We start from the raw sequence: 10,084 nt of genomic DNA, 5'->3' as shown, positions 1-10,084 counted from the left end.
GGGGGTGGGGGGGTGGGGTTGGAGGTTTGGTGTTCTGAGAGGCAAATTAAACTCTTGAGAGTGTGTGAGAGCAGGAGGGGTGTCCGTGTGTCTGGGAGATTTCAGAAATAGCAGCAGTTAAATTCAGGGGTAAAAGCATCTGTAAGGCAATTCCCCCCTGGCTGGGAAGGGTGAAGCTGGGGGATGGACTGAGCACAGCTCTGCAGTCTGTGAGTGACAGCACCTTTACATGATGGCTCCAACCCTTTTAAAACAAAACTTTACTAGGAAAAAAGAGCTTGACCCCCTAGGGGAGACCTGCCCTTGGTGGGAAGGTGACTGCACTCCCAGCCTTCACATAGGTGACACAAAATTTTGCTGGGCTATGTGTGATGTTGAGGCACTTCCTTGTAACTCTGGGGTGGGGAGAATAAAGACAAATTGGGCAACTTTGCTATGTTACCATTGTTTTTTCGTAAAGCTACCTGCTTTGCTAGGAGTGGATTTGGCAGGGCTGTAGGAAATGGGATGGTATAAGATGCTACCTGGGGGAATAGGTGGTCCCAGCACAGCCTGCAACTTCACATCATGGTTTGAATTCAGGGTTGTTTTGGGTTGGTGTTTTTTTTTATTATTATTATTTTTTCTTTCTTTCTTTCCCTGTTGTTACTGATTATGCTGTCTGTTTCTGACAGTTGTTCAGCTACTTACCAGTCTTGGCAGGAGGCTGAGCCTGTAACATCCTGACATTTTTGCTTTTTAACAGGCCAGTCTCATCGTGCTGGAGCAAAAAGCAGCTTAGCTGCATTTCACTCTAACTGATTTGAATAATGTGTACTCTGGTCAAACAAGAAACTCCTCAAATTAAGATCTCGGTGCCTTTTTTTCTGTCCTGCTGACACTGGTGGACTTAAAAGTGCACAGAAATGGCATATCCTGGAAATCACAGGCTCCCCACTGCTGGAAGGGGCAGCAGTTTGGGAGATGTAGAGGGTAGCTTGGAGCAGTTCACCTGCCTGTCCTGTGCCCCCTTTGATGGGCAACCAGTGTCACACCTTGCTGGGAATTAGAATAATAGAATCACAGAATGGTTTGGTTTGGAAGGGACCTTAAAGATCATCTAGTTCCAACCCCCCTGCATGAGCAGGGATACCTCCCACTAGATCAGGTAGCTCCAAGCCCCATTCAACCTGGCCTTCAACACTTCCAGGGATTGGGCAGCCACAGCTTCTGTGGGCAACCTGTGCCAGTGTCTTATGACCCTCACAGTGAATTGGGAGGCTTGCTTGGTGTTTGTGAATCTATTTCACATCACTGCTGGAGAGGGGGTATGCACAGGAGTGGCCTTGCCTGTCAAAAGCTTTGCCTTGCCACCTTGCTACGTGGGGGGCATCCAGGTCTGTGAGTCCTCATTTTTGGAGAACATGTTTTGAGAATCCCAGCCTTGTTTTTTCTCTTTCCTCTTTGTGTTTTTATCTAGCAGCTGATGGTGTGCAGTGGACTGAGCTCTGCTCTGTGGGAGGAAAATACAAAGGCTGGGAATAGGCTGTGGGATACGACACTACGGTGTTGGGTGCTAGGGCTTTGGAAGTCTCCCTCCTGAAACCGATTCTTCCCTTGCTCTCTGTGTTGCGTGTCAAATCATAACTGGTTTGATTGTGAACTTCCCAGCTACTTGGCACCTCTGTATTTTTCCCAGGCGTTTGCCTCTGCAGGTGCAAGGTAGACATGCTGCAGTCCTGTGTAATCCTTGCACAGGACTCTGTTTTATCTGCTGATCTCCATGTTTACCTCTACGCCATCCATTACGTGAGGACCTGAGTGCCTCAGAGATGTTAATGAATACGCCCTCACAATACCAGGGTGAGATAGGCAGCTGCTGTTCTACAGCATGGCACAGGTGGGGTGGCATGCCCCAGGCAAGGCCCTGGGAGCTGCAGCACAGTGGGGACGAAAACCCAATGTTGGAAGCTGGGCAAAGCTGGAAAGCAAAGCAAAGCAAAGACAGGGTCACATATCCAAACCAACCCACTTTTTACTAGGGCCCTTCTCTCTGCCAGGGGGTTGACCGTTTAGCTTCTTACTCCGTGTTTGAGCTCTGAGGAGATACAGGCACTTGGGCTGGAGGTTTGTGGCCATGCAACACCCCATCCCTCTGGGAAAATTGACCCCAGATATCTTACTGGATATAACAGCCTTCACGGGGGCTCCTTGCATTTGGGTAAACAGCATCAGTAGTGAAGGTAGGATGTATGTCCAACAGACAGGGTGGTGACCTTCAGGTCAAGTACCTGTGTCTGGAGAGCCCGTGATAAATATTGTACAGTGGGAACAATGGGGCTGTAACAGAGCTGCCATCAAAAAGGCTACGGCCGAGCAGCCGGCTGGCGAAGAGGCTGCCGGGGGAGTGGTGTAGTATTTCTACTTCAAACTGATTGAAACGTTGACTAAAAATCAATGTTGTTGACTAGTGATAATTTACAGTTTGCTCAGTGCTAAGTAGCCGTGTGCGTAAGGATGCGCTTGTCGGAATGAGCGCTGGGCGTCCTGGGTGCGGCGCTGAATCGGGTGCGTTGTAGGTCAGTCCTTTATTTGTTTCATCACGACTTTTACACAGTTCTCATGTAATTTATGGCTGCTTTCACGTTGTCAAACATTTTCATTGCATCTTCTTCTTCACACACTCCTGACACAAACACGGCTGCTTTAAAGACACTGTATTGTTTCATAATCTGAGAGGAGGACTATAAAACATCAAATTACACTATCTTCAGGCTAATCTAAATGCACTACAGATTGAAATCAGAGCTCATTTGTCCCTGATGCAAATTATTAAGTTCTAATTATAAATATCCATTTAATTACCCCATACATTTTTATTCTGCAGACTGTTCTCAGCAATTCTGTCTGAGATACAGTAGATATATAGGAGAAAATCTGCAGTAATTAATGTGCATTTCCTAAATAATAAAGAACAAACATGAGACACTTTGTTCATGGATGACATATCCGCGTACACATTTTTAGCTATCCTTGTTGTGGCATCAGATGCTGAATGCTAATTCAAAAATAAGTGGAAAAAAAACCCCTCAAAATAAATGTTTAGGGTTATTTTTTTCCACCTGGCTATGGAATGAGCTGGGTACTTCAGTGCTTGTGCCCACCCCATACCTTTGCTGGTGAGAGGGATGAAGGTGGCTTGGGAGGAGCATGGCATTGTGTCCCTGGCCCTCATCTCGTTGAGGTACTGGCCTTGAAGCCTCCTCTTACTGGAAGCCCAAACAAACCCAAATACATCTTGCAGCAAACCAAACCGAAAGAGCCACTTTCTGCCATGCCAGCCTCTTCAGCTTTTCAGTTTCATGCCCAACAGCAGCTGAGCAGGCTACAAAAGCCCTGCTTGAGCAGCAGTAGAGGATGCTTGTGGTCCCCACCCTGCTTCTGTGCTCATGCAAAACCTGAGGGCAGAGATGGAAGTGGATTAAAGTGTCTGCTGGGGCAGATCCTTCTGGGAATTGCCCTGGGGGTAAATTTTGAGCGGATTCCCTGGAGCTAGAAGAGTCACTTGGTAAGCACAGCGACATAAAGGAGCTCAGGATCAACCCGTTATGGTTATTTATGTTCAGATTCACAGAGAGCCTCATCTAACAGGCACTAGGAAGTCTATGTAAGAACTCGGAGAACGTGGCGGGCATCGACTAGAGCCTGGATGCAAGTGATGTGTGCCAGAGGGGTGCGGCTGCGCATGTTCCCACATATATATATGGGGTAAAAATCTGACTGCATGGCAGTTGATGTAGGCATCACCACAGGCTCAGTTGCATTCTGTATTTATACTAGTATTTGCATCTGCTCTCTGGGTGATACAGTAGGCTTTCTGGAAAGGATACTTGTATGATATCAGTAATGATAAACCAAAATGAGCTTTGAATTTTCTCAGACTTATATTCCACTAAAGCTCCATGTATCTCATCAGTTAAGAAGATGAGGGGCTGTACCAGTGTCCTCAGTTCCCAAGTAACTTTGTCTTTACTTATTCTAATAGTTTTAGCTGAAACTTTGTCACAGAGTCATGGGGCACTAAGAAGAAAATCATAGAAATGTGAAAACCACTAGTAGGAGCCTAAGGACCTTTACATACACAAACAAAACCAAACTCAAGCCTGATTTCCTAAAGAAAATAATAATTATCTTGGCTTTTCTAAAAGGAAGATCTTTTCTTGAAAGATCAACTTTTTTTTTTTTTTTTTTTTTTTTTTTTTTTTCCAGTTACTGTAGTGCTTTGAATGTTTTTTATTGTGGTTCCTCTGTAGCAGTCACCATGCAGATGAGATCCCTCTTTGAGATTTTGCATTTTGTCATATCTGTTATGCAGAAACTTAAACTACAGCCTAAGGGAGCAGTGAGATGGTGAGCAGGCCATGCTGCAGGCGTCAGTGCTGTAATTCTTGCAGTCTGCTTTTACCTGAACAGCTGAGTGTGTCTCTCTGGTCATGTAGTTAATTGCCTGGAGTAGAAAGTAAACTACATTTCCCATCATCAACACTAGGGTTTCATAGCTCCTATTATTATTATTATTATTATTATTATTATTATTATTATTATTATTATTATTATTATTATTATTATTATTATATTCTGCAAATGCATTGGTCACTGTATCACTAATATATGGTAGGGTGCTCCCGCTAGGACAGGCGCTGCTCACTAATGGGGTCACTCGTGTCAGGGTGTGATGTATTGATTATATTTATTGTGGGCTGTGGGAGTGGGGCAGGTGATGAATGAAGATACTTCATGGTTTTACGCTTGTCCCTGTGGTCACAAGTCTCCAATACAATAAAGAGCATCTTGTGACGGAGAGGTATTTATGTGCCCGTAGCAGACTTAAAGCTTTAGGTCTGTGCCTGAAGTTGAAGGTGTGGTAGACCACTGTCTCTGTATTTTTGCTTAAAACTTCTATGTGACCCAGATAAACACTTGGGATTTGTTGTGAAAACCGTGGAAGTGTGAGAACCATCCAGGTAAAAGTAATTTGCCTGGCTGAAATACTGGTCTGTTTTCCTTCTCTGGGCCTCCACATGCCAGCTGGGTGATCTTCATCACCAAAACACAAGCAGCCAAATAGGTGTGTGTGTGTGTGCTGTCAGAGACCCCAGTCATGTGTGTCTTCAGAGGCCTTCCTTACCCTCCAAGATGCAAGTAAAACATTAACTCTTTCACGGTTGTCCTAATGCCTTTGTGGCTCGATTGGGCAAATGGGCTACAGAGGGTAGGAGTAATGGGCTGGGCAAGGATGGCCTTTTCCCTCCTGGTGGTTGGCTTGTCACTGCTGTGGAAGAAATACGCTTGGAGCATCTCTCCAGTGGGTCCCACTTACCTTTTACCCCCTTGTGCATCCCTTTAAATGGACAACCATGGTCTGTACACGGGTTCTTCTTACTTGTTTTACCTCCTTAAAGAGATGGAGTCCAACATGCTTTTACTCACCAAGTCTATAAAGAAAATGGCTGGGCAATTTTTGTTTCAATCTAGGCATCTCTCTGGAGCTCCAGTTCCAGAGACTGATCAATAGGTTTTATTGTAGACCTCACTGTCTCTAAAAGCACCGTGACCTTATCCTGTCTAAAAATAGCATTTGCTCTTACTGCCTGCAGAACCTTGACCTGTGAAAACCCATTTGGAGCATAACTGACACGTGCAGTCAGCTATGCATCCGAGACCCTTGCACACTGTGCGAGAAAGCTCCCTGCACTACTTGTAGCTGTTGGTGGGAGGAAGGAGATAGGGAGGGATACAAGTGTAGATGAGGTGCCCTACTCCCTTTGGAATTCCAAGGCAGATGAGGGCTGGTCTTTCCCAGATCCTGAACAAGCACCGCTCCAGGCAGTGGGAAGTGAGCACCTCTCAGCAAATAGCCCCTTCTTTTGAGATGAGTCTCACATGTAAGTCCAAATGCACACTCACACCAGCATGATGTGCCAAGAGCATCCTTTCCAAGAGCATCCTTTCTGTGAGATGCAGCTTTGCCACTTCTACTGGGAGAATTGCTTAGCTTTGGGAAGTGTTACTCTGGAAAACATGGCATTCGTTTCTTCTAAACTGCTCTTACTCAGATTGGACAAAGGAAGGTCACCTGAGTTCTTGGTCAGTGGGTGTGCTTTATTCATTAAGGCAGTTTCCAAAGATCAAGTGAAGGAGGGGAGCTCAGTGTGGATTTTGGTGGCCTAGTGATCCAACAGAGGTGCTTGAAGTAGCCACCACGTACTTACTGCCTATGGCAAGATCTGGTAGAGAAGAGCCCTTTTGTGCGTGTGCATCCTCCATCAGAAAAGGCTTATTTGGTGTTTTCCATGCAAATGAAGAGATGTGGGAGAAGAGGAGCCTGGGCACCTTGTTGCCCCTCCTTCCCCTCTGCTGCCCAGCTGCCTGGCAAGGGTTAACCAGCCCGCCCGGTGAGCAAGGTCTGGTGCTGAGCCTCTGGGAGATGAAAAGGGAAGCGAGGAGCTATGACTGCAGAGCTGTAAAAGGTGGCATTTTGTTCTCCCTCTAACAAAACCCAGGACTATTGTTGCCTCTCAGAGCTTGAAAGAGAGGTCACTGGTGGTATTAGTGCAGCTAATCACATAAGAGGCCGGGTGGGCTCAGGGCTGAGACCAGCCACTCTGGGCTGTTCCCAGGCACAGGTTCCTCTTTGGTTACACAAAATGTCCGCTCCTGCTCTCCTAATGCGTAGGCTATTATTAGCTGGTGTCACTCAGTTATCTGAGAGTGGCGCTTTTAGCTGCCATCTAAGTGTCTGACACTTGGGTTTACAGCAGATTAAATTAGGTTTTAGGCTGGTTTGGCTTTGCTGGGTGTAGACAAAAGGAGCAGCTGCTGTGGAAATGTAATCTGGCACCAGCAAGGTTGGGGAGCCCTAGCTGGTCTTCTCTGGGCTTGGAGGGTCTCAGTGTGTCTTAGCAATTTTGGGAGTGACTACCTAAACCACCATCCCTTGGAGAATGGGCACCTGCATCCCCAGCTCACTGCTGGGCCACATCCCTACCAGCCAGAGTGTTTTGAGATGGAGAGTGTTTAGTTGTCTGACCAGCTGGCAAGAGTGCACACCAAACTGGTGCTTATCTTTAGAGTGTCTGTCCAAATGCTGTAGTGCAAAACCCATGATAAATACTAATTATTTGTTGATGGGTCTGTTGATGAAATCCATTCCTTTTGCTGCTGGGCATGATTTTATCTTCTTTAATTTTGGCTGAAAAGATTTTGAACAAGCTTATTCTGCCCTAAAAGTGGATCAGGTCAAGAAATTTGTCAGAGATGTGGCCACCTTTATCGTCAACTGTATTGTAGGTGGGTGACACCAATGGGTGGTCCTCCTGAATGGAGGAGCGAGGGTGAAACTTCTTTAAAAAATGGGGTCTGTGTCAGAGACCAAGTTCTTCTGGGCCAGCCATGGGTGGTAAAAAAAGCAGGTAAGAGACCTCTCCTCAACATCTTTTGCTTGAAGGGCATTCTTAGACATTTGATCTAATATCGCCTCTATCTTTAAAGGTAGATTGATAGGGATCAGAGACACCTCGCAAGATCAAGATGCTTCTGGCCCTGCTCCAAAACTGCTTTTTCAATAACCTTCATCAAGAAGGGAAGGGTAGCGGCCGGCTGGTAGCCGGCAAGGCTGTTCATGTCAAGAGATATTTTTCTCTTCAGCGGTACAATGCTGTTGCAGGGTAGCTGGCACCTTGCCTTCCTGAAGTGAGGCACGAGACCAGTCATCGCCCTAAAAACCAGAGTCAGTGGGCTTCGTGGGGCAGGAGAGCAAGGTTCAGCCCAGGGCAGGTGGGAGCAGCTGCTCTGCACATTACTTTGAGTCAAGCTGGGTGAAACTATCAGGAAAAAGTGGATGTTACAGAAGGAGATTGCTGGATTAAACCGCAGCCTTCCCCCTCTTGAATTTATTAGTGTCTTTTTTCATGGCTTTGGGTTCAACGACTGGCATGAGCAAATGTCATTTTTCCTGTATATCTTGGTATTGGCTGGTGTGCACCTCCGGCAGGTTGGCCTGCTTCTCCTTGAATCCTGCACCCCCTTCATCACCATCCTTCCCGTTTAATTGCCTCCTGGCATGGGAGTGTCTCTCCGGCTGTGGTTTGTGTGGAGGGTGCATTTCAGGGAAGTGTGCACAGGTGCTGTGTGGGCACCTCTACACCTGCGGGAGGAGACATGGGCTTGGAGGCTCTGAGCCAAGGTTTTCCTGGGCAAAGCGTGAAGTGGAAACACCTCTTCAGTTTATCTGCCCAGCCCCGCTTTTGGATTTGAGCCAGACTACTCTGATTATCACATTAAATTTGCCACCTTTCAATATGATTTTGGACCAGTGGTGGGAGAAGGGATGGTGCTGTGCCAGGCTCGGTGAGGGAGGCTGGTTGTCCCTTGCAGCCCCTGACTGGCTGAAGACCTCCTTGAGCAGCCTGCAGGGATGTTCAGTGAGTCCAGCCAAGTTTTGGTCCTGGTGCTTTTCTTCATTCCCTGGGGGACTTTGGGAGAGTCACAAGTAATTCAGCTCAGCATGGGGTTGGTTTAGTTGTGGGGATAGGATTCGATTTACTCATTTTAGCATGTGCTACTGTGTTCACCTGAAAAATGAGAACTCTTGGAGGGCAGGTAATATATTTGCTGGAAAGAGTGATTAGGTGAATTTAGGTACAGCTTCAGCTGGCAAGAAAAGAAGAGACATTCAGAAAACTTTTAGTCACCACACCAACATCTTAAATGTCTTTTATTTAATTCCTGTTCAGTTCTTCCCTCTGAATTTTCTGTTTGGAAACCAAATGGACAATCTGGTTTATGTCATGCCCTAATTATGTTCTGGACCTCCTATAAAGGGGTTTATGTTTAAAATATTAATGACTGTGGTTTGACAGCTTCCATTCCAAAATAGTTATCTGCTCTGAATAAGATGTTTTGTCTAGTGTTGTGGCAAGATCAATTGCCCTGCTCAGGTCTGAGGTTTCATATGGATTTGTGGGCACATCCATATGTATACCTCACCTGTATGTTTTGCCAGGAGGAGTTTTGCAACAAGTGAATCATCCTGACTGACTAACACTAACATCACTTAGGAATGTGTGTTGTTGGTATGGAAATCCCTTCTTACCTCTGGTATTTTGCCAGTCTGGGATCTACAAGGAGGAATTTACTGAGTGCTGACCATGCTGGTCTCTGTCTCAATGAGGATGTCCCTGATGTCCTCCTACATGTCTGTGTGGCATGGCTCTGGCGAGAGTGGTGGCTCTTCCTGAGAAGCTCTTGGAAACCTGTTTTTTGATTCCATAACTTTCAAATGTACATTAGTTGCTGGGGCTGCTGTATGTAAATAACACAGTTAGAGTCGAATAATGTTTGCATAATTCACACCTCATGTCTGATGGGAGAAAACGCACAGCATTTCCTTAAATTAACAAAAACCTGTAATTATTTTCTTCTACATGTTGAAATTGGAGAGAAAGGCATCTCCTTGATTTTTATTCTTTGCATGATTTGTTTCTGCTGTTGTTTCAGAATAATTTACTAATGTATTTGTTAGGAACTGGCAGCATCTGCTAATTTTCAGAGCCATCATGATGATGGTAACATAAAAACTTGAGGCCAGAAGTGGGGCAAACACCCTATTTGCAAGCATTCACATTTACTTAGGTGTTAATGCTGCTCTGCTAGCAGAGGAAAACAGTGTTCAGCATAATAAAAGTATGAAAATTTGGCCCTAAGCAATCATCTCTGTTGCATTGGGGTCAGATTGTGGAGGCTTTACTCATCCCAGTAAGTATTTATTAACCTTTGGAGTACAATGGCTGTGATGAGATAACCTGGGGAAGTGCTTATTGGAAAGAAAATTGTGGAGTCTGGACCCATTTGTGTTTTGGGAAGGATAAGGAAGACTTTCATACCTGTGCTGGCAGAGGGGAAGGGTGCCTAGCAGAGATGGTGAGGCTGGCCAGGAGCTAATGTTGTCTTTGGAAACAGTGGTTTAGCTGTGTATTGTCTTTCCTGGATTAACCATGCTGATAAGGGGAAAAAGGAAGGAAGGAAGGAAGGAAGGAAGGAAGGA

General features: G+C 45.7%; 1 protein-coding gene across 1 annotated transcript in view; it reads left to right on the top strand.

Annotated features, from left to right (window-relative positions):
* The window catches only part of BCL11A (B-cell CLL/lymphoma 11A (zinc finger protein)), a 70,500-nt gene that overhangs the window by 25,041 nt on the left and 35,375 nt on the right, over nucleotides 1-10,084 (top strand). The window lies entirely within an intron of this gene.

The sequence above is a fragment of the Chaetura pelagica genome, unplaced genomic scaffold, assembly GCF_000747805.2.
Source record: "Chaetura pelagica isolate M959 unplaced genomic scaffold, ChaPel_1.0 scaffold111, whole genome shotgun sequence".
Taxonomy (NCBI): domain Eukaryota; kingdom Metazoa; phylum Chordata; class Aves; order Apodiformes; family Apodidae; genus Chaetura; species Chaetura pelagica.
Note: the sequence above shows the minus strand (reverse complement) of the source record. Positions and strands in the feature narration are given on the sequence as shown.